This window comes from Pipra filicauda, unplaced genomic scaffold (genome assembly GCF_003945595.2).
Source record: "Pipra filicauda isolate LSUMZ 115617 unplaced genomic scaffold, ASM394559v2 scaffold51_size4534324_pilon, whole genome shotgun sequence".
Taxonomy (NCBI): domain Eukaryota; kingdom Metazoa; phylum Chordata; class Aves; order Passeriformes; family Pipridae; genus Pipra; species Pipra filicauda.
The window spans coordinates 2268213-2293647 of record NW_024104665.1 but is presented as its reverse complement, the minus strand read 5'-3'; the positions used below and the strand labels follow the sequence as shown (position 1 = coordinate 2293647).

Genomic DNA, 25435 nt, shown 5'->3' with positions numbered 1-25435 from the left:
TTAAGTCTGATTTACATGAGTGTGGCGTCCATGAAATTGGTCCTGGTGTACGTGGGAGGAGACTTATGCTGTAGCTTTGTAGTTCCAGAGGACAAAATAGCTTCTGTTTTGGTGGAGTTTCTTGTAGTGCTAGAACTGCAGCTCAGCTTTGGTGAAGGAATGGGAAAGATGTATGCTTTTAGCACTGATTTTTGAAATAAAACTCGTTATCTGGATGAAACAAATATCTGCTAGAAGAAGGCATTTTAAAAGTTTCCATTTATTTGGTTTCTATATCTCTGGAACAATATACAATGGCACAACTTATATCCCAGATTTTCTTTAGGTATTCTGGATGTTGTCTCTATGACAGTAGGTACCACACATTGCTTGGAGAAAGGTTGATGTCTACATAGCTGCAATCATTAAGCCGTGGGTTCATGCAGTGCTTTAGTACATTGAACAGCCCATGCAAGGTTGTTTTAATTGAGATGGTCTTTGAAACAACTGATCATTAAGATTATAGTCACTGCACAGTGCCTGGATAACAGTGAGGCAGGGAATGCTGACTAAAGTCCAGAGACCTAGGGGCCAAACACGGTTCCCACAAACCTTCCTCTTGTCTTCCAGAGTGGTAAGGGCTTGCTGTCAGTCTGCCTTAGATGTGTCATGACAGCGGAACCAAGGCTTGGCTGCATTACATGCTCTCAGTCTCATGTCGCCCGTCTATAATGACCTCTTGTTAACAAAAATTTCAACCTAAGCTTTAAACTGCTTTGTACTTTGTGGTCAGTGGGTAAAATTCAGGCCAGAGCCTGCCAGCTCCTAAGCATCTCCTGTGACGCTCACTGGGTTTGTCAAACTTCCCTGCAACCCAGGGAAAGGGAGTTTAGAAATAAAAATACCACCTGGGTGGGAGGGAAAGTACACGTGCGTGTTTGTGTCATCGCCCATTAGCTCCCTGAGCTGCAGTTTGGTGGAACGTGTACTGAGCAGGATGCCAGAAGACAGTACATCCTGCTCTGAGCTCTTTCCCCCTACTATTTTTGTGCTCTTCAGAGCTGTTATTAAGCAAGACCACAGAGTATTTTTACAGCATAAGCAGAAGAGGTCTATGCTGCATTTGAGGGCTGTGAACTGTCAATAACCCATTTCCTATATAGGGAAATGTAATGCCTTTATGTAATCTGAAGAATGTGTCCCGGGACAAAGAGGAATTTGGATGCTGTTAATATTTTGTTCAATGTTTGATCAAACAGATTAACTTGTCATTGGATGCATCTCTTCTCCTTGTTTCATTTAAAATGCTTCCTATAAAGTTATTAAAGGGTTGCACTTCTGATACTAGAAAGACTGTGTTTTACTTTGGTTTTGGTGCAGCAGGGGTTGAATGGGACATCTTATATCAGGCACAAAGCAACACAACAACAGGTTGCTCTATGTAAGCTAATAGAGCCAAGCAAATGGAAACCTTCTGACCTCGGTGTGGTGTGTTTGAGACTGTACTTGGGTCTCTGCTGTCTTGAGAGTCTCTGTGAAGTCATCTTTATTAGAGCTGACGAGCCAAAATATTTCTTCTGGATCTAGTTGCTGTTACTGTAACACTAGACAAGAATACACTTGTAAAAATGACAAATTTTTAAGAATGCCTTTGCCCAAAATTTGAATCAATGTTACATTTACATCTTGGTTTGTTTTCTATAAAACTTTATTTTTTTATGCTTAAAGTACACGACTGTATATTCTGATTTCAGCAAGATTTGCTGAACTTTAAAGTTAGCAATTTTTATCCCAAGTTATTTCCTGTGCCCAACTAAATGCTTTAACTGAATGAGAAGCTTTATTTTCATTTTTGTATTCCATTTAAGCAATATTTTGAGGTTTTGATGCCCAGCTTAGACCCTCTTGAAGACATAAGTAACTACATTTATTAGACTCAAAAAAAGGAAGCATTACATTTCAACAGGGGGATTAGGACAAGGCGGTATAGGTGGGACAGTCCAGTTTGTATAGTGAGACAGCTGAAAACAAGAGGGGTTACACAGTGTGCATGCTCAGTAGTGTGTTCCTGAGAATGGACTTGGGGACTACAGCCAGGGCTGCTCTGGAGTAGTTTTGTGCCTGCATTTCATACTGTGACGTCTCTCTATGGAAATTTCTTGGGCTGTTTAGATCTATGTGGCAGACATATTGAAAACAGACTGATGCCTCTTTTTGAGAATGTAACAGCCCAATTTATCTTTATTTATTTTTTTTTCCCAGTGGAAATCCAAGGTGGTACAAGAGTAAGTGATGGGAAAATTTGGCCCTTATTTTATTCTTCAATTTTTCCTCAGTCCCTTTTGAGTTGTACTCATATTTTGTACAGGGGATTACTGTCAATTAAAGCCCAAGGTTTTGAAGAAGAGGGGTGGAGGGAAAAAAGGAACTAAATTCTCTCGAAGTTATTTTAGTATACTTTTAAAGCATGGAGTAAGCATTAAGAAAAAGGAAGTTAATTACCTATTTCTATGAGATGAGGCAGACAGTAGATTTTGAGGAGTGGAGATGAAGTGCCCATAGCAGACAAAGTTCTCACTGAAGAGCCCTGTTTCCCCTTTCGATATTAACTTATCCCTTTCTAAGACATTTTTGTGGTGGATTTTCAGTCAGGCAGCTGATGCAGAGTTAACAAAAGAGAGTTAAAATTCCCCTCGTGTTTACGTAGGATAAAACTTTAACCTGTCAGGGCTGTGAAGCAAGCTGGATGGGAGCCCTCAGGATAGCCAGCCAGGGATGGTGGAGATGGCTACCATGCCTGCAGCACCCCTGGCCCCGCGGGGCTGGGCTGGGCTCGGGTGTTTCACTCCTGTCATTCAAAGTGAGTCAGATTGCTGCCGTGGTTATTTGGCTGATAGGCTTCAGCTGTTGGGTTGAGTATTTATACACAGATGAGTATGTGTGTGTAAGTAAGCGGAGCAAGTGAGGGAGCAACTGCAGAGTGGGTCAGCTGTCAGGCTGCAGGGTGAGACAGTGGGGCTAAGCTGAGCACCAGATAGGTCTGGGAGCACAGTGAGCAGCAAGTAGGAGTGAGTGCAGGGCAAGCAGCAGGATATCTGTTTAGCCTCCCAAGATTACACAAGTGTGTGGGGATGAAGAAGTTGTGTCCAAAACTTTCAGGTTCCTCTTTGACCCTTTCTGTAAGATGGAGCAAATCCTGCTTCTTGTCATGCCTCTGTTTTCTTCTCTAAGGGAGAAATACTCTTAGAGATGTATGAATGAAAGGCTTTATCTGTGCCCCACTCCCTCTCTGTGAAGTGGTGTGGCTGTGGGCAAGGACCTTCTTCCTCAGGAGGCAGACAGCTCTGCTCCATGTCCTCTTCACTCCTCACACAGGAGTAGGAATAGCAAACCCCAGTCTCTTCTGCTTTCCTTTCCAGGCACACCCTTGTCCTTTTCTTGCAAGAGGAGTGAGCCTCAGCCCCTTTGCAGAAACCTGCAGACTTGCCAGGCTTACCTCTTTCTACCTCCATCACCTGCCCAGTGCTGCTGCCAAAGTCCTGTCATCCTTGTAGAGAGAACGAGCTAATTTTTTTCCCTGAAACAGCAGATTTGATTTTGCCTACGCACCCATAGTAGTTGCTCTGGCTCTGCTCCTGTCCCAGGTGAGCTGCAGGATTCCTACAGGTTCCTCATGTAGTCCAGCTCCGTGGATGGGCTGGTGGAGATGGGTCAGGCTGCTTGACATTGCTAGGAAAGGTCCTGATCAGAGTGGGTAAGAAGCCTGTGCAGAAAATGCCATCTGCCAGCAGATTCTCAGTGAGGTCTCATGCTTAGAGCAGTGCAATGCAGAGTCCAGAGTGAGGGAATGGGGTTTAATGCTGACTTTTGTGCCCCGGGTTGGACTGTCTGTCCTTTGCTCCTTGCAAGTCTTCACTGCCAGTTTTGGGACATCGAAGTAGATGTTGTCAATAGAGAGGACATATCTAATACTCTCACTGCACTGTTAGAGCCACTGAGCAACAGCAGAGATTTTCTGTCAGCTGAGAAAAGTCAGTACTAATTTAGGTGGGTCTTTTACTTATGCGTTAGCATTACTCAGGAGATGTTTAGCTGAATGTCATGACACTGATATTTTTTTTTTTACCTCCACCAGGTTTTCTGTTGCACAGATGCAAAACCTTTAGTTGTCCCTTTTAAGAAATGCCACAGAGTTATTCAGAGTTGTTAGATTACTGTTGTAAATAAGGATTTTTGATGCGATGCCTGAACATGGATCTGACAACATCCAATGACTTGTGATAGGTGTTACACATAGTCCAAAGTGGCTCATTATGTTGACTGGGAAAGGAGTAGTGGTGTTATCTTGCTGTTACTGCACCCCCAGAAATTAAAGTGACTGAAAAGAGTCTGTATGGATTTTGTATAACCAGTTAATGTTTTAAACATTTCTCTGTTTGTCTGGAATATTAGCTACCAGTACTTTTGTTGTTGCTGTTGCTAAGTTACGTACAAGTGTTTCTTTATGAAGTGACACCCTTAAAAAAAGCCTCCACTGTTCTGAAATATTTTGCTGAATCTTGTTTTCTCCTTTTTAATTTTTTTTTTAATCCCACTCCCTGCACTTCCTCCCCAGGGCAAAGAGAGATTATAGAAAATTATTCTGTGACAATAGGTCTAGAAATGGCAAATGATGATAATGAAAGAACACAAATGTTTGTTTTTGATTAGGATTGCTCTGGTGGGTTATAGTTTTTGTGCACCGTCCTTTACAGAGATGCACCATTTTTCATCGTGCATGCTGGTCTCCTCAGTGCATGCTAGACCTCTGAAAACTACCACAGTTTTCACTCTGTAACAGCATGGGAGTCCTAGGTAGATCAACTTTTAGGGAATGTTTTTGTTCCTTTTGACAGTGGAGAAGTCATTGCTGTTATAAGGGCTGCCCACTGAAATATGGGGAGTGTTGGTTAGGGTGGTTAAATGATCTGACTTTTGAAAATATTTCTGAAGTTATTGAGCCAAGTTTTGTCCTGGGCTAAATCCACATAACTTCACAGTGTTAGTGCTGCAGGAGCAGAGAGCCTGAAAGCAACTGGTCCATATCAGTGGGGGTCAGCAGAACAGGGCAGAGAAGACAGAGAGCTCAAAGCATCTTTTCCTTCAGCCACCCACTCTCCCAGTGGGGCCATGGGCTTTTTCTGCCTCATCTTCCAAAGGGTCTGCTGGTAAATGGGGTAACATTATTGAGTATGTGCATGCCTGCTAAAAATATGATGAAATGCATGAGAGGTGGCCAGGTGATCTGGGCAGCATCACTGACACACTTCGGAGAATGAGCTTGCAGGGAACAAAAGCAGGGTACTGGCTCTCTTAACAAGACTGAATTTGTTTTTCTGTAGCCCTTTGAAATCTTTCTGGACAGAGGCTTTTAATTGCAATGTGCTTAGGAAGAAATTTAAAGGAACTTAAGGTTAGGCTACATTATAGGTTCAAACAGGATACGCATCAAATACCTGGAAGGAAAGTATGACTATTTTGGATTGCAGGGCAGCCCAGATTTCACAGAGAAATGCCATTTCAAAGCTCCAAGGCAGACACAACAGTTTTCCTGAAATAATACCAGCAGTAATCCCTTCAAACATCCCCAAGTGTATTGGCTCACGCATGTTTTAAAATTCTTTCTCCGTTTTGTTATAAGAAACTTGCATATTTCTCTCCCCTTCACCATATGAAAATCTTCTAAGAATTTTTTATGAGCTTTTGTAGACTTCAGAATAAGCCCTCCTTCCCCTCCCCTTCCTTACTTTCTAATCCAATTTAGTCAGATAGTTACTTCAAATCCCTTGGAGGCCTGTAGTTTGTTCATTCTCCCACAGTGCTGAGATTTCCCTCCAGCCCAGCTGGCAGGAGTTTTTAGAAATAACAATATCTCAGGGGGAAGGAGCCGAAGATTGAATGGGGTCTTTTGTCCAGGTCTCTATGAAGCCAGATTAATTATGCATTGCAGAACACAGTTTAAAGCTCTGAATTAGGTCCTCATTGCAATGAAAGGAGAGCACAGGCTTGAAAACTGAAAGAATTCCCATTTCCATCAGAGGGACAGACATATAATGACTGAAAGCAGGAAGAATTTTTGAAAATTGCAATTAAACAGTATTTTGTATTTACCACTCAGTAGCAGTTGTCTTAAGCATTTACAAAAGTGATTCTTTGACATTTTTTCACATGATCGCTCCATAGGTGGCTGGACTTTGAGGATTTTCAAGTCTTTTCTGTGTTACTAGGCTACTCTTGAAAGTACTTGTGCTTTGATGAATGAGAGAGGTTTTTTTTGGCCAGCACTTACCTGAATAGAGGTCTTTAAAACCTCAGCAGTACAATTAGCAGTTGGTCAGATGATACTGATGGTACAGGAAAAAAGCGAATGGTTTTCTCCTTTATTTCTGGGGATTTTCTAAAGCTGCCTGACCCAGTGTGATGTGCAATAACAACATTTTTCTTGGTTTCCTAATGCACTTTAATTCCAGTTTGAGGAAAGTAAAACTCTTTTGTGGATAATAAGTCCATAGTGTTATACAGATGCCAAATAAAAAGTTGTCCACAGACATTTGTATTCATAATGACACTTTCTGTCAGGGTGGGAGGTTGTGTTTTGGTAGAAGCCACAAGCGGGATAAGGATAAGGTTAGCTATGAAACCTCTTACACTAAATATCCTTAGTGCTCTCAGATACGATCAAACTCAGATGGATAGAGTGCGAGCAAAATAAACTGATTATTTTCTTTTTTATCATAATCTTGAAATCCCATGTGTGGAATAACGCACTGCAAAGTAACTATGCCATAGTGAACTCTGCAGTTCAATTAATTTTAATTAAAAATTACCAGCTGTAAATATGCAAAGAGATAACCACATGAATATTTGGAAGGAGAGCAGTGTTTTGGGGCTGAGTAAATGATTTACTGAATCACACTAGAAAATCTACAAGTAGGAACTTAGTGTGGAAATAATTTGATATAAATATTATGCAAGAGAAGCATTTTTACAGACCAAACAGATTAATGGAAATTAATAAAGTGTTTGGTCAATATCTGAGGCACAAGGTTCATCCTAGATTGTTTCCGCGTTGCTGTTCAGGAAGTGCAAAGAGTTAATTGGGAGCTATGTTGACCAAAAGCAATTGCTGCTGGCAGGGAATGGAGGAATGGGTACCTTTGGCAATAGTCTCCTATAGTTTGCCTTAAAGAGGGCACAGCATCAGAGCGAACATGGCTGTGTAGCAGTTCCCAACTAGTGTGCAGTTATGGAGAAGCTGCCGACAGCTGGCCTAGTCCAGAGTCATCCCAAGTTACTCTACCTTGTGGTGTCAGAATGGGGCTGGTTGAGAGAGAGTGAGAAGTGTGCTGTAATGTCTTTCTAAGACATATCCAAGGCTGGTTTACCTTGTACCTCTGTCTTTGCTTCTCCTTTGGATCTGCTTTACTCTTTTGCAACAGGAGTCAAAGAGCCTTGTTTTTCTTCTCTCTCTGCTTGTCCTGGAATGAACCAGATGTAGTAATTAGTACTTCCCAAGCCTTTTCCAAAACTCAAATTGAAATAAGGTTTCTCTTATTTGAAAGAAATGCAAGTGTTTCCTATCCTCCCTCTATGCCAAGGAGGGATGGAAACAGCTCCTGCTGAATTCAAGTGCTTGGTGAATAAAGGGTCCAGAGAAGTTAATGGCAAAGCTGGAAATATCCAGCTCCCCAGGTGTGCAACAGTGGTCTAACTCTTAATGTCGGCCATTTGAAACTTCTTATTGGTAGGTTTTGGACCACACACAAACTCTGTCCAGGTGGTCTCTAGAAAATATGAATGAAAGCCAGGTTTGCCTGATAACTTGCAGAATAACAGTAGGGCTCACCACAGTAGTTATAATGCTATCCACAAGAGATCTTTTCCGTGTCACTGGTCTTGCATTAAACACAAAAGTTGTTTCTAAGGTAAGAATGCACGGACAGCTAGAGCTGTCCAGAGCCTTTCCCCACAAAACATCTTCTGTTATAAAGCTGAACAGGATGAAACAAAGTGGGCTGCAAAGTGTCATCTTTGATCCACCAATAGAGGTGAAAAAGGCTTGCTAAGGAAATTTACTTCTTTTTAAGGAAACCCTTTTAATTGTCTGCAACACAGCCTCATGCCAGTCTGCTTGGGAGCTGCTGTAGTTTAGAACCTGGGAGCCTCCCTTGGAACTAGGAAGTCTCAGGGCTTCCAGGTGAAGCCCTGAAGTCTCAGGGCTTCCAGGCTTGGTGAGTCTGCAAGCTTGGGCTCAACTTCTTGGGGCCACAGGATAGGTGGAATCCCAGCTGCTGGGCTGAGAGTAAACAAAAGGATCTCACGGTCTTCCAGAAGAGTGTCTTACTTGGTGAATCTCAATTTGAAAGTCTGTACATGAGGGAAATCTTTCCATTAAAACAAAATAAAAATGAATATATTAATCCTCCTGCCTTGAACTTATAGTTCATAAAAACTAGAAAGATAATGAAGTTAATGCCAGGACTAGGAGTATAGTGTCCTTTGGATGTCCATTATCTGAACATTCTGGACAATCCTGTTAAAAAGACTTGTATATTTAATTTATTTAATTCCTTTCCTCCTCAGACTTCAGCTCTTACATTTGGAGAAGTTCTGAGTTTCTCCAGCAGAAGGTCATACATTTTTTTATGGTTCTTAAAAATATTACTTAAAAAATTATCCATGTGCTTTTGAAAATTCTGTTTATCTAGCTTGAATTTAAGTTGAAATATTTCTCTGTCATTCTTCTCATTGTCCAAACACAAGAATGCAAAGAAAAACTAGGTAGAAAAATGCCTCTAATGTCTGAAAGTGACCAATGTAAATCCTGTATACCATTAATGTTACTGTAAAGCTGAAGACAAGAATTCTGCACATTAAAATTATGTGAACTTCAAAACAGCAAACCAGCATTGCCATGATGACTGATACACAGTTATCTCTGTTAGTGAGAGATAAGAAAAGTTTGTAATCATAGTTGGTCTTTTTTCTTCTCTTTCTAAGCAGGCCTTGAAGTTACTCTCCTGAGCCCTACAGGGACAGTTTCAGGTGACCTAAAAATGCCAGTTTTGTCTAGTTTTACTGTAAAATCCAGGATCTTCAACACTTGAAAATCTGATATGTGGAAGTAGATGCTCAGCTTCAGGGTTCAGCAGTTTGATCCAAGTAACCCTTGTGTCTTAGCTGGAGTATTTGCTTTCATATCAAGAAACATGCTGCTTCCACTCAAATCTTTTGGGGTTTTTTTGAGCCGAGATATTTTTATACAGATTGCTTTTACTGGACTAGTTTAGTTTCTGAGTTCTGCATATGTGCAGTTGTAAAGAAATCAAATATTACAGCTGGAAACTGTGAGATCAGCCTTGTCACTGCCCCGGCCTCCCATCTACCGTGAAAACAAACACAGTTTTCTTCTCATGTCTGCCAGCAGGAAGGGGGTGGGGAGGCAGGCAGAGAGGCAGAGGAAAGTTTTTCTTCAAAAAGGAAGAAGGTCAACTATTTTTGGAAACTAAAACCTCTCAGCAATTAGAAAAATTCTTTTCTCTTTGCTCAGTAATTAGAGAAGTCTGCAGGCAAGCAGTAATTGCAGCAAACAGTAGAGCCTTGCAGATGGACGAGAGGTAAATGCATGTCTTTGCCTTTGCAGAAACATGTCTGCAGAAGATGAAGTGGATAGCATATTTTGCTGTGCCAACAGTTAAATTATAACACAGAGTCTATAAATCTCTGCACTGGATAAATCAGTTCATCAGGTACAGTCAGTCAGCTGATGTGCTGAAGGCAAGGACTGCGTGACTGATTTCCACCCGCTGCTTCTGACGTCTCTGTGGGACTTACTGTGTTTCTAAAGGCTGTATCCGCTGAAGACAGGGAAACAAATAGATCTTGGAGAAATTCTTACTGACTAGATGCAAAACAATGAAAAATTTTAATTCAAAACATAGAAAAATATAAATGCTAAATCTGGGAGGTTCCTTATTTGGCTGAAGAAACTACAGAATAACTGGTTAATATGGTTAACATAACTTTGTTATGGAGTCCTTGAGTCAGCCTCGCACGTTATGCCGTGAGTTCAGTGTCTCTGCACTTTTCTGGCAAGCAGACCCTCAAAGGAGTCCACACAGAAAAATACAGACATGTTCCTCGTTACTTTCTTGGATGTATTTGTGAGTGTCCTTAATTTCTTTATGTTTCACCTCATTCCAATTAATAGTTAGAAAACTAGGACAGGGTAAGGTCTGAAAGGTGTAATTTTGAAATGGCCTATTTGAGCCATCTGGTCTTATGTTCTTCTAGTTGGGTTTTCATGCTATGAAGATTCCCTTGTATTTTCTAAGACATTATTCCAAAGCCTGATACTTTTTGTTCAACAGGTTTTTTTCTTAATACATGCATAATTTTTCAATGCCTATGGTTCTAATTTGTTCCCTTCATTCTTCATTTGTTCCCCATATTCTGGTGTTTACATCGCAAATACTACTAGACTGCTCTTTACAGTCCTTTCTCTGAAAGCTCTTAAATATGTTATAAATGAGTTTATACAGAAAATTAAATAGTAATCTACTACAAAGCATTTCTCACCTCAGAAACTTCCCTAGTTTTCATCATATGGTTCTGGTAATCTGATGCTCAACTGACTGTAGTATTCCATGTAGGATCATATGGGAACTGTATAAGCTATTAAAATGTACAGTCTGCACTATCTCCAGATGTGTATGTGCATGCAACGCAAATTTGTATTGATCTTTGCAGCTGTGTTGCAAGATGTTGCTTATTGACTGTCTGCAATCCCTCATAGATGCCCTTTGTTCTTCATTTCTTGAGTTTTCAATCTCATTGTGGACATACGTGAGGATGTTTTCTTCCAGATGAATTCAACTGTTTTTGTAGTCTTCTAGTGGCCATGCCTCCTTTTTGTTCAGTTATGTCTGTGGAAAGCATAAGTTTTCACTTCTCCCACATCCTTTAGGAAGAACTATAACACAGAACCAATTCAGCTGTCTTTCTTTTTGTGCTTTCAGTGAGGGTTTAGCAAAATACCTAGTAAAGTGATTCAAACCATGCTGCTCAATGTACCTATCCACTGGTTGCCAGAACTGGGTACCTCAGTGGAGGTGCATCCTGGAAGGCACAGAGTCCACACCACCAGCATGGAATCTGTAGCCTTTGTCTTAACCGAAGAGCTTTCTTCGGTATTCATGATTTTCTCAACCAGTGGACTGTTTCATTTCTCCATCTTGAAGATAAAATAACTTTTACTCAAAATGTACTCTAATTGAGCTTTGTGCTGCCCTCTCCATTTCCCTGCAATACCTTGCCTGGTCATTGGCTTTACAGGCAGCTGTGTTTGGAGAGGAACACAGTGAGGAAGGGCCTGCAAGAATCACAAGAGAAAGATCCTTTCCTAGTGTTGGGTGTACACAGTCTTCTCAGACCATATATGCAATAGCCTTTTCTTCCCCGGATTCCCATTGTTATAACCACCATTTCTGTTTCAGACGTGGTGTTAAGCAAAAAATTTCACTACTGATGATTTTCTTATAATGTTTCCAGCCTTTTCAGACCAAGTTGAAACAATATTTACAGCATCATTGTGTCAAAAGTTATTTTTATGTTTTATTGTTTTCATTAAGTATTTTAAATACATAAGGTATTTTAAATTTTATTTAATTTTTATAAAAAAGCTTGTGTGTCTTCTGTAGCATTTTGCTGCCTAGAGTAACATGGAACGGAGGGGGCAAAAAAAGGATTTGGGAGATCTGGTGTGTCCATCATCTGAGATAGATGTTTCATTTCTGTCAGGTTTTTTTAGAACACATACCCGCATTGCAGAGAGTTAGAGTAGTTTGGATGCTATGGGGAGGGAAGAAGGAGGGAGAGATTTTGGTCAACAGTCAGATATTTGCCCCAAGTCTTTCATCTGACAGTGCCTGCGTCTTTCCTGTGCTGATCACAAGATCATTAGATTATATAGGAACACAATTAGTGAGGCTGATACTAGCCATAAAATTCTCTGTCATGTGTTGAGACTACTATGCATTTGTAAACTACATCATTAGCTTAAATTGACAGTTTATTGGGATGCATAAATATCCTGCTTTGAGCTCATTCTCTTATTTTTTTGCGGGGGGGCCTCTGTGATGGGACTGATGTTTTTGTATCTAGGAGTACTAGTGGAAAGTCTTGGAGAAGATCCAGCCAAAAGTTTAAAAATGGCTATTACTATAACCCCAAACATTTGTTATTTCATTGCTCATCCTCTCTTCTCAGATGTCTTCCTATGAATGCAGTATGACACATCAAAAAAACCCAGTGAAGCCCTCCAACAAATATTTGTTCACAGTAGGTGCATGATTCATGAGGCGTTGTTCTGCCAGCATATGGACATGGGGTTTTTTTGTCCTGTTTATTATTAACCATTTGAAATCTTATAAACTTTTATAATATTGCACTTCAGTGTCTATATTGGAGACTACAGAATTTCCTTTATTTGAGATGCTATAAACAAAGTAATTTCATGAATCACTATGCCATAGGGACTGGTGTAGTTATTGTTTTTAATAAAAGTTGCTGGCATCCTTAAGTTTTTTGCTCACTAATGGGTGGAGATTTAGTGTGGGTTTTCTCACCAAGGCCTAGGAAGGTCCATGATGTAAGTCTTAGATAGTCCAGTCCTAAGCAGATGCCAATCAGTAAAGGTGAAATGCATTTCACCTACATTTAATGGTCTAAATGTGACTTTAGATGCACATGAGCAATTTGCTCTTCTGTTTTCTTTTTTCATTAATAGAAATAGGCCTGTATCCAGAGAGTGATTCATCTGAACTACATAAACTGCCTAAAATAAGGATGAGATGATTACTCTCTGGTAGACCCTAATACTTTTCTGATGAATAGGGTGCAGGAATCCTAGATGAGGTTTAGAGGTGATACCCAACTTTTACATAGGTAAAAGCAGATGGGATGAATCTTGCCAACAAAGACAGCCATAGCATTCAAACAAATATCAACTCAACACTTCAAATACCTTCTACTACTCTGAAATGGAGTGAGAGTCAAAGAGAGTAAGAGTGAGAATTGACATGCACCACCAACATGCTTTTTAGCACATATTTCTGTGGAATGTAGAAGAAATTAATTAAAACTATGGTACTGAATGAAAAAGCAGTATTTTCTATTCAATGTAAGTATGAACACAATTTTACCTTATACCTCATTGGCTAGTTGCACAAAATTATTGTGATTGGCTTGGAATGTAAATAGGGCTGCAAACCTTGTGATAGTTCTTGTACTGCTACTTTCTGAGTGTGCAGAAGCTTCAGTTTGGAAGGCATTTTAGGAAACATCTTCTGTTTCAGAAAGCAGGACTGACACTTTACCAGGGAATGAGAGTTTGCTGTACTCTGTTCTGATGAAAATCCTTGCAGCAATCCTTAACTGATGGTGCTGAGAAACGGAGTGGAGCAAACTGGTGAAAGTAGCTATTTCTGCTACAGTGCTTTCCACAGGTCATCCAGCTTTCCGAGATCCATTGTCTATTTTGGCTGTAAGACAAATAGTCTGTGTTTTCTGAAATTGAGGTTAGACCTTATGAACATGTCGTAGTCGTGTTTTGAAGATTAGATACTGTAATAATTTATCTTTCTTCAGTAATGATTTTGAAAAGTGTCCAGGTTTCTCTGCCTCTATAACTGCTGCTGAAGTCAATGGTATCAATCAGAAAGTGGTTTATTGCAAAGGGTTCATTTCAGAACTGGTTTTTTTTTTTTCACCCTAGTTTATATGATCATAACTTACTTTCTTACTCAAGTGAACACTAAAGTTCGTTAATTTCCATTTTCCATAGCAATATTTTCAAACCACGAATGGTCTCATTCTCTTCTCACTTCAGATCAATATTGACATGACTTCTGTTTGGTAGTAGTGTCAATATCACTAGGCCCAGGTACATTATTATAAGTTTTGTTTAAATTCAGGCTAATTTCAGCTTACCATGCAAGTTTTCAATATTATCTAACATTGTGCTATAACTCTTACAGCTAATCAACAATTTGTTCAAAACGTACTCCAGAATTTGTATTTAGGACTTGAAGAATTTGAGTTTTAATTCATATGCAGTAACTCATTGTTTATGTGTTTTCTTTTGCTTTGCAAAGCCAACAAAATCTTTAGCAAATTGCTGTTTTATGTAGATTCATAGGCAATTGACCTTATTTTGCAAAGCATGTATAACATAAATGAGACATTCGAAGTTTAATATGCTGGAGGGAGAAAAGAAACCAAATTATATAACACCTTGTAGCAATAAATATTTTATTTTGGTTATGGTGTGACATTCAATGACTGTAAGCTACACAAATCAGGATTTCTATTCTTTGCTTATGCAGCTGCTCCTTTACATGTTTCATTCACAATTTTTTTTCATGACGTTGCAAGCTGACGCCATGTTTTCTGTTCATTTTTCTCAGAGCTCTAGATTGGAATGACATAGTCTACGAACCGTGCTTGAATCTGTGAGCTATGTTTGATTTCTGTAGGCATAGGTCCAACATCGGTATAACTCTGTGCTGTCTTTTTCTGAAAAAATGCAAAGCATTTTAAAAAGAGGTTGGTACCATTAGCCCTATTTATTCTAGTTATAAAAACTGAGGCAGGTCTTGTGTAGCTTTGTGGCCTACAGTCAGTTAAGCAATATAGCCTGGGTTTCACTGGGAACTCATGGAAGCAGGACTCATGAGGTTTTTGAAGTGGTTGTAGGATTTGAGGTCTGAGTCATGATGGGCAGTTCTTGCTGTGTTTTATTCAAATTTAAGGTATTTCTTATAACTAGGATCTTGAACCTGTAGCACTTGAGTTCTGCAGCTGATTCTCTCACTGACTTGGGAACATGGTCAACATTTCTGTGCTTCAGAGTAATATGAATGAATCCGTTAGCTTCACTGCAAGAATTAACTAATGTTTGGAGTTGCTAAAGTGAAAAGAATCTTATTATTTACCCATTGATGTTTAATATTAGTAACTTTAAATGCTCTTTTTATTGAAACAAAGATTAATTTTCCTCCACATATATGGCTTGAGACTTCTTAGACCACAAATTAATAGAGCAGAAGTATTTCTGATCTTTATCTAACTGAGAACTGAAGACTGAATTTTTTTTTTTAAAAGGTGCCTCATAATTTTCTGTTTCCTTCTTTCTAGGATTTATCATTTTAACCCAAGGAAACTAGAATGGACAAATAAACAAACAAAATCCCTGATATTTAAGGTAAAATAATTGAAGAAAAAATTATTCTTAAATGTAAGATAATGAAGTTATTTGAAAATTAACTGTGTCTGAAAGAACAATAAAACTTTCTATTGCTGTTTTAGAAATAACTTTTATATTTTTCAAGTTTCATCTCCTTTATTTCAACACACATGATGAAATACATTGAGATTTACATATGGATATTTCATCTGTCAATCTATCTAATTGTACTTTGAAGGTTTTTATCAGTACACTTTTCCAGTACCTTATAAATCATTACTTTAACATTAAACATATCTTGCCTAGATATCCTGACTCCAAGTATCTGTGTTGAAGTCTGCTGAAAGAAATGGGAATCCTTTGACTGACTGTCATGGATTCAACATCCCAAACACATTTTGGCTTAAATTTTGTATTTACTTGGACACAATGATATGAATCAAATTTCTCTCTTTCTTAAAGAATAAACTGTCTGTTAACTATATCAGCAACTACACTGAAAACAGAATTAAAAGAAAGCACAGTTTAATAGTGTTAATAGTATGGGCACTTTATACTAATTCTGACCCTTATTGCAATTTTACTTAACTTTTATTTTTCATATTTAGATTTAATCAAGGAATTAGATTGCTGTTATTTACATGCTGAAATATATTGACTAATATTTTCACATTTATGTACTGGTATAAAAAACCCCTGATTAATACAGATTGAAAGAGCTGTCCTGCATTATTCCTCTTTATGAACTCTAATTTAGACATCTTAAATACTTACATGCTCTTATCCACGTGTCTGGTTGATTTTAATGATATAAAGGTGGCAGAGTGACTACAAATGAAATTCCTCACTCAACAAGTCATCCAATAATTACTTCTGCAAAAAATTGCAGAATTTTCCTAAAAAGTGCCTCAAATGATTCCATCAGGGGTAAATACATTTCTGGGAGGCAGATTGCAGAAATTTAGGTCTTTATTTTAAAAATTAAGTCAGAAAAGCTATTCAGTCAATACTGCATTGTGATGAATATACTTTTGATCGTAAATGCAGTGTTTCTTTTGCACTTACCAAAGAAATGAGGTTTTCCAAATGATAAGCAAGGAAAAACAGCCTGTTTCAGAGATATGGGAGGGGCAAAACTATGTTTCCTCCTTTATTTTTATTTTCTTCTGGCAAAAGCCAGTGAAGGCATTTAGGGAAGAGATCAGTCTCCTTAAGAAATCCAGAGATCGTTGGGAGGAAGGGAGAAGAGATTGAGGGAAAGCACAAAGTGCTGCCATCGGAGAGGGCCAAGACAGCTGAATCAGGGTGATACAGACTTTTCATTATCAGAAACAATTGCTCTGTCAGGAGCAACATGGGACTTCATGCAATGTTTTTGAACTCTGATTCCTGATAGGAGTGCGTTACATAACTTTTGCTTTGTGAGTGCTGGCAACCGGCAACCTACAGAAAGACACAGCCAAAAGCACTGTGCTCAGCTGCTTGCTTTTTTTTTTTTCAAAAATCACCTATATCTGGGCCAAGCATTAAACAGACCAGCCTATCTTTACCCTTTCCCCTGCCCCCTCCATCAACAGAAGCCTGGTTTTCATCACAGATTAATAAATGAAATCTTTTATCATTTTGCTGTGCTTCCCACAGCATTTTGGTAGGAGTTAACAATGCTCCAAGTCAATATTGCCATAGTGCTTGAAATGTCTTTGCATGTTTGTTCACTTGAAAGAGTTGTGGCGGTGGGATTAGAGAAAGACTTTTAAACCGTCAGTGTGTACAGCCTCAGAAACTTCGAGATGGTTTTGCTTGCTTTGGGTTTGACAAAAATCTGTTATGGAACTGTTGCTATTGCTTTTGTCTTTCAGTTTTATAATAACAATATTTTTTTAAAAAAAGAGCCCATCTTCTGCTGTCTCCTGAAGTGATTATTTATATCATTTGCTGTTAAGGAAATATGTCTAAGTGCTGAGGAATTTTAATTAAGCAGACTCAGCTGGAACAAATAGCTGTAGGATTTCACAATACTGTTCTGAAATTATTGGCAGGCCCAGAAGCCAGGGAAATTCTTGAATTTTGGGGTTTTACCATGGCGGACATAGCCATTAAATCTTTCTTACTTGTTTTCAAATTAATGGTTTTGTAGACCATGTTATTTCACAATTGCTGTCAGTGGTTGTTCCTCTTTCTTACTTTCTCTTCCATCTGCCCTAAAAAAGATACAATTTTAGCAAAACAAGCAGAACCTCTTCCACATTTCTAAGAGAAGTGCTTATTGGACTAAACACCATTGGATTTGTTTGTGTTCAGATGAGTTATTTATGGGAAAAAATTGGGGTTTTTTTCCTTGGAGGTGGAGGCAATTCTGCCGAGCCCTTGAGGGCAACCGCACTTGTAGGCATTTACTGAATTTGTGAAAATTTAACAGTAAAGGCGTATATTAAATTCTGCTGTAATGTATCCTTTTCTGTGTAGTATGCTCATCAAAAAACAAGTTAAAACTTTTCTGTGTTGTGTAACTCTAATTCTCTGTTTATATGGTAAACACTTCTCTGTTTTGCTTTCCAAGGGCCGTCATTCCCTGCCTGCCTAATCTACTGTTGCTAACAAAAACGACAGTAACAAACCAGGGAGGAACAGCCTTCTCTGGCCCTTTGTTTTCACTCTGCTGGGTGAACACCTGTTTTTTTTTTCCCTTTGCCTTTTCTCTTTTCTCTTCAGGGAAAGGAAACCATTTGTATGTTGCGCTAAGGAAAAGTGATTGAAAAGTGGAAGCCCATACTTTTCTCTTCAGCAAGCGGAGATCTGTTTTCAGCCTGATGTTTGGTGAAAGGAAGCTTCAGAGCTGCAGGCCAGCTGCCAGGAATGTCTGATTTCCTTTCCACCCACTCCTATGATCCTCCCTTTTGGCAGTGATTACCGATGACCACAGCTGTCATGCTAGGTCATGGTAAGCTGTCAAGCAAGGTAGTACATGAGATATACAAGGCCCAGTCCTTGATCTGTGCTGAAGAACAAGATCTTAAATTGAATCTGGTATCAACCAGTGCGTGAGCATACCACAGCAAGAAGTGTCGGGCTGATGTCAGCTTGTCGTTCCGGTTTCTTGAGAAGGTGGGCAAGCAGTAGGTGCTTTTCTAAGCTTTACATAGCTCATAATATCCTGAAGCATGAGGAGGGGTTATAATTTAGTCAGAACAGCTGATTGTCAAGAATGGGCAAGTCCTTCCAGCCAGCTGAAATGAGAAATAGCACTTTGCATTGCTCTCACCCAACAAGTATGTAACGATACAGGACAACTCCATAATCAGTGATCAGAACAAGAGCATTCAGGTGGTTGTGCTGCATGCAGCACTCTATGGGTGACTGACTGTTGACATTATAGATGTGACTGAAAATCGACACAGGACTGCAGACTTCAGAAAATGATGGATACTGTTGTCAGGGACATAACTTCTAAAAATAGGACTTGCAGTCTACGTAAGGCAGTATTTTGTTAAGCTTCATATGTTCAGTGCCAAGTGCATAAGTGTCTTCTGAAGAGTTACTATTTTACTACATTTTATACTGTTATGCTGGCTTTAGAAAGCCCTTTTTGCTGTAGCATCTGTTCTGCTTCTAACAGCATATTAAATGACATGACTAAAATCCGTTAGGTGTTTGCTCTGTATGCCTTCCTCCACAGGGGGAGGCGTTTGTGATGAACTGTTTGTTTTTAAAACATATAAGAACAGGTTGCTGTTTCCCAGAGAAAAAAAGATCAACACTAGGGGGACAGAAGGTCATAAACACTGTGATTGTCCATTGTTTTTGTGGGAGTTTTTTGCCACTTTAGGCTGGCACAGCCAAGGAATTTGCCTTCAAAATAGCCTCGGGGCATGTGGATGTAGGTGATGCTGATTTCTTTTGCTTCTCATTTTAGATGACTCTTGTTCCAGTTGGGAGGTTGATCACCTTAGCAAGTTCCATCTGAACTTCATTTGGTATGATTTACTTCAGAATAGTAAACATAATTTCAGTTCTTTTGCTCTCTGTTCTCACAAAACACCTATGGCTATGTAACAAATCTTACATAAAATTAAATTTGACTTTATTAAGCTCTTACACAAGGTTGGTAGAAAGTTCCAGGAACCCTCTGGATAAGAGCCAGTTTCTTTACAGATTTCTCCTGGTCAAACAAGGCAACTAATGACTAATTTTCAAAAGGCTGGGGAATCCACAGCTACAGCTAAGAGGGGTAAAAAAATGTAATAAATAAACAAGTCCATATACAAACCCTTCCTCAGGAAACCAGCATGGGAAGCACAGACATTTAGAATGACAATCCAGTGTGTTTTGCCAAAGAGAGACTTTCCAAAACAGCTGTAGAAATGGTTACAGTTTCCTTGAACATCCATTTTAATAGCATTATAGCCTCAACCATTTATATTTTAATCTAATAGTTTTCATGCTGTTAGCCATATTTATTGCAATTGTATAAAGTTTTAAACCTATGTAAGTAACCCGTGAGAGGGAGTGACAGACTTCAACAAACACTGCTGCCCATGAACCTGGTTACCTTCCAGCCTCTGTTCATTCAGGTACAGTCGGTCTTGAGGCTGTGACAGAAGCTGTTGTTCGGTCTCCCTGTGGGATACCACATTTGCTTCATTTGTTCAGAAAGCTTTTCATAACTGTCCCATGTCTGGAGCACTCAGGTGGGAATATACTTCCTCTCTTTGAATAATGGCTGAACTCCCAGTGGAAGAGGAGGTATTTAAATAACTGTGTTGCCATGTAGAGTATCTCATGATTTCAATCCTCAGAGTCCCTGAGCTATCTGAACACATATTTATAATCAGCTTGGTGAATGCTCTCTCTGGCTATTTATCAGCTGTGACCCTGTGTTTCCATTTTACAAGTGCAACTTAAGAATATGGTATGTCCTGTCATTAGCAGATTTTTTTTTTTTGTCTCCAAGAACAAAAACTTCTCAACAAAGGACAAACCTTCTTTGTGTAATATATATACATTCTTCTCTGCTTTGCTGACTTGGACTATGGAATATAGTTGCTGAGACATGAAAGGATTTCTGTGCCTGGCCCTCACTGCCATGTTATCGAGTTTAGCTCTAAATATGGAAGGACCTGTGTCCATAGTGTTGAACTCTCCTACAGTCCAAAACCCCAAATTGACTTCTGGGAGAAGTCTCTGGCCTGTACCAATTTCTGAGCTGTGGGTAGGAATTAGACATAATCTGGCACTCTCCCAAATCCTAGCTGACCCAGACTACAACTGTGTCAGGGCTGCCCCACCACTTTGACAGGAAAGATATTTGATGTTGCTTAATCTACCAGGATATGTACAATTCTTAGCCTTAAATATACCCACCTGTACTGGATAAAGGGAGGACTCAAGCCCCTTAAGTGAGACTCAGATGCCTAAATTTCAGTTCAGATTGAGAGTTTGTGAGGCTATTTGCAGACATCATGGTTTCTGAAAGCTCAGAGACACAATTTTGTGAATAATTTTTTAAGTATCACTGCTTTTATTCAGAAGTAATACCATTTTGGCAAGACTGAGTGTCCTGGTGGTGAAAGCACCATCAGAAGTCAAAAAATGGGCTTCCCTGATTTGACATCTTCTGAAGAGTTGGGTTTAGTAGGTCTGTTTGTGGTGACATCAGTGGTTTGAGCACAAAAACAAGCAGCTGTGGCTGCTTCCATTTAGGAGTGTGGATAGTGATGGTGGTGCAATACTGAGCTATTTGTCAGAGCTTCCACACAAGCATTCAAAGCTGTATCCTTCACCTCAAATAAGAACAACCAAAGCTTACTTGGAAATGCTCTGGGGTTTTCTGCTGAGTGAGGGATATGTGGATTCAGGCCCCTAAGGGTGCTATGGGTGTAAGGTTCTGACTGCCTCTTTCCTGCAAAAGTCTTCTGCCCTCTGTGCTATAGTTTAAGGCAAATGATGATATTAACACTGGCTGCTTTGAACAAAAAAGTGAGCTTGATCTAGCCATCCTCACCCAAAGGGATGAGTGAGGCCTGTGAATACAGAAGGGGTTAATGAGTAAATCCTATGATGAGTAAATCTTATGATGAACAGTGAGTTTAAAGAAGAGCTGTGGTGTAGAGAAATGAGGAATTCCTTACAGACTTGTCAATTTAGCCTTTCCTTCGGCAGCTTGACCAACTGAAGCAGCCTCTGGTTGCTGGGAATCCCATCTCCATGCACCTATGTGCCTTGTGATCACACAGGGGTTGCAACCTGGGCTGAGACTGTGCAACCTGCTCTGGGAGCTAGGCCCCTGCACCAGAGGTGGGCATAACATCACATGAGAGACCCACTGAAGATACATGCAGCATTGACCCAGGGAACTGAAGGCAGGTGTCTGATGTCCTTGGTAATGCCTTGACCATGAGGCTGTATGCTCCAGGGTACATCATGTTACTGTAAACAAAAAGTGATGCTTTGGAGTGATGATGCTTTTGTCTGTCTCAGCTGAACTTGTGCTAGCAAACAAGGAAATTGAAAAAAGCTACAGAGGCCTTCATGTTCTCCATCTATTGACTCTGCATGAGAATTATCTACCCCTTGCAGCACAACTGCATTTTACTTGTCTTGTCAGCCAGTCTTCCCCTTATAATTGAACAATATTTGTATCTCATATTTTTTACTGAGTAACCATCAAGCTTCAAGATAGGCTTTGGACTAAGACGGCTGTGTTGGTCAAAGCTGATATACCGTTGACAGCAGTAACTCAATAGGATATCAGAGAATACTGAATATCCACTTTTTGAAGGCTGTAAATTGACTTCTGTTGGATAATCAGAAATGAGAATCAATACGTGTTTTTGAAAGTTTAGATTTACAGTTTTAAATGAAATCTTTGCTCTTCCAGAGCAATATTATTTGTGGAGGGAGTGTTAGTTAAAAATTGTGTTTAAGAACAACAGAAATTTTTGTGAAATATGGATTGACTCATAATTTTTAAGGATATGCTAAAACATTAAACGAAAAAAACCACATCTATTAAAAGTGCATAAAATTCTACTTGCTTGCTATCCAAATAGGAATTCAAATGAAGTTAAATGGATGTAAATTTCTGTTCAGACATACTTCAGATGGTTCATATCCTCTCCTACGTGGGATAGGATGTGAACCAGATTTAAGAGAAAACCGCTAAACTCTTTGTGAAGAAAAGCATTTCATTAGGGTGAAGGACTGGACTAGAAATGACTGTATTTCTCATGAAGGGATCATCAGTCATGAAGTTTTATTCTTTGAGTGCCCTCAAGAGACCAGGCAGATCTGATCTGTGAGGAGTGCTGCTGACTCAGGCTGCTGTAGGAAGGCGTTGAAGGACAACCAGGGAAATCTCTGACCTTCACTTTGCTGCTGACCGTCACTTGGGTTTTCCTGCCTGGAAGAGAGGCAATGGGTTGGGGTAGCTGGGGAGGAAACAGAGACCAGAACATTGACCTCAATCTAAACACAATACAGAAAAAGACAATAAACTCCAGGAGGAAAAACACAGGAGTGATTTACCTAGGAGGAAGTGAGAATATTAAATTCTTTCAAGTAACTTCAGGAGGTGTAATAGAGGAAATCTATTGAAAACACACAGAGAAGACATCTGTCTTTAGCCAGCAAGTCCTATGACACACAGAAGTGTTAGGTATCTACTATATAACTAATATTTTACAGCTGATTAAATCTGTGAATGCTGTGGGATTATTACAATTGTGCAGTCACATTACTTTTCTGCCTTTGGAAAAGTAGAGAGCTTATAAACAGTAATAAATTCATCCTAATTTATCTGTTCATCCGAATATCCATTCAATGTGGCAAAATTGTAAGCCCTCTTCTCTAGTGTTGACAAAGACTTTTGACGCGGATCAAAAGACCCTCTCCTCTCCCTCTCCATCCATCTTTCCCTCTCCCTCTCCTCCGTCCTTCTCCGTCTCCTCCCTTTCTCCTCTCCCTCTCCTCTCTCTTCCATATACCGAAAAATGTTGTGTTTAATGCAGAGCAGAACTGTAACTATATGAATTGTCAAAAGCATAGTAAGATTTTGGTTTTTTTGCTTTTCTGCAGGGTTTGCACGAGAGTATCACGTTGGTTTTAGATTTTGACAAGACTTCTGCTTTTGATGCTTATCCTTACCAGAGAGTGAGAAGACCTTTTTACTGTCACAGCTCTTTTCAAAAGGCATGGGAAAGCATCTGGAAAGCCAGATTTTAACAGTGGGCAAGTTATAAATAGTAACATACAGAATCACACTCCGAACGGAAATTATTTGATTTTTTTCATTACAGCATTATATTACGTTGACTCTGGTTTCCATGTACTAGAAGCATGTATCATATCCTTAGGTTCCTAGACACAGAGATCAATTAACATATCTCAAGGGTAATTTTTACAGTCTAACTGCACCTGGCTAACTGATAGCACCTACAGATATGGACAGAACAGAGCACCAGAATTTAGGTATCTTAAAGGAATTATTTCCTGTCAGATGATGAAGATGAAATAATGGAAAGTATTCTCTTTTTGTCCAGTCTGTTGGGTTTGATATTTTTATAACTCTTAACCCAGACTAAATCTTCAACCATTTTGAATGTGAAAAAGAATAGAATTTCTGTCTTTTATAAGGTACACATTCATTAAAAAGGAAACTAGGAAACCATCTTTAGAGTAATTCCTTCTATAAGAAAGAGTCAACACTCCCAACTTGTTCCCTCCACCCCCACAAGCTACAGCTTAAAAACACAATTCTATAATTAAAGTGAAAATAAATTTTACTTTGTCTTAATTGATGTCATATTGACAGGTAATTGCAATTGTTTTTGTTTGTGTACCTAGTACATTGTGCTCATGTTCAGTGCTGTAAAAGGAAAAACAGTAAAAAACTGTATTCTGCAGAGTTGAAAGTAGTTCATTTCAAGGAAAATAATGAATTTTGTCAAATTGACAGTTATGACTAAATGTGCCCAAGCACAAGACACCTTGAGTAAAGCAGTATGGTTGTAAACTACTCAATTTTCTTCCCAAAGCAATTTGAGAAAAAGTGTCTTCAGAATCTACCATGTAGCACGTGGGTAAAGGAAGAACATACCGACAACTTACTATGAATGTGTCTCATCATTCCATACTTTGGCACATCTTTTCTTTGTTCCCTGTACTAATATTGTGACTGAATATGTGGAAATATATCTTACCATATCAGTATTTACTTGGTGTTAACCGTGTTGCACAATGGCTTTATAAAATAGGGAACTGAGAAGGCTTTGAAAAGAATCATTGTTAAGTTTAATGCTCTGTTTGCAGGTCAAGAATGAAAGTAGAATTTAACATTTTGTTTATTGCTTTTGTATTGCGTATCGTTAAGGCTACTTGATGTGTTTGGCCAGCCTGGTTATCATTCCCATAATTAAAAGAGTTCCAAAGTGCAGGAATACTTCTAGGAAAACAAGAGAATTAGATCAGTAGAGAAGATTTGATTTATGAACTATTGTCCCTCTTATATTGGATGTCTTAATTTAGGAAGATCCAGATACATAGGGATTTTGTAACAAGAGCTTTAAATTCAGGTGCACTGTGGATTTAATTTCACAAAGCAGTTTGCTGCTCTTCTAATGTCTTTATAGTTGAGGTAGTCTGTTTGTAGAGTCTAGTAAGTGATTCAACTGAACTTAATGTGCGTGTCACATGTGATGGTATGACCAATTTAAAAGTCTTTGGAAAGTTCTGTATTTCTTCATTAGAGAATATAAAGTTATTTGTCACCTCTGAGTTACCTTGACTCTGAGTCTTCATTCAAATGAGCGCCAACGAGTAGCAATATTTCTGAAACTGCATGGTGACATAATAAACAGGGCTGAGAAATTTCTAACGCTGTTCGTGTTCTATTTCACAGGCCTGTGTGTTACATTTTTCTCGTGCGCTCTGGCAGCATTTGCTGTATATGGGAGTCTGCATCAGCTAATGGCAGACTTAGCTGCAGCAGTGTGGCAGACCTGTGATTATATACTGAGGCTGGAGAATCATCATGGATACAACCCTGGACCTGTACCTAATGCTAAACTGAGAATTATGGCACCTCAGTGACATGTACTTGAGCAGGAGGAGGGTGTGCTGTGAATCTTTGATAAAGTCATGCTCCAGCAGGCCATGTGCCCTACAGTAGGATCTGGG

At 39.2% G+C, this 25435-nt stretch overlaps 2 long non-coding RNA genes across 2 annotated transcripts in view; both read left to right on the top strand.

The window, feature by feature from the left end:
* The window catches only part of LOC120324411, a 57951-nt gene extending 40103 nt beyond the window's left edge, over window positions 1-17848 (top strand). Inside the window, exons 2-3 of the long non-coding RNA XR_005565698.1 lie at window positions 15214-15280; window positions 17823-17848. This is a non-coding gene — a long non-coding RNA (uncharacterized LOC120324411). The remainder of the gene's footprint in view (window positions 1-15213; window positions 15281-17822) is intronic.
* A 1272-nt stretch (window positions 17849-19120) lies between these two features.
* LOC114003369 lies at window positions 19121-25033 on the top strand. Its single transcript, XR_003546203.2, has 2 exons — window positions 19121-19236; window positions 23336-25033. It is a non-coding gene; the product is annotated as an uncharacterized LOC114003369 (long non-coding RNA).
* The last annotated feature ends 402 nt before the right edge of the window (window positions 25034-25435 follow it).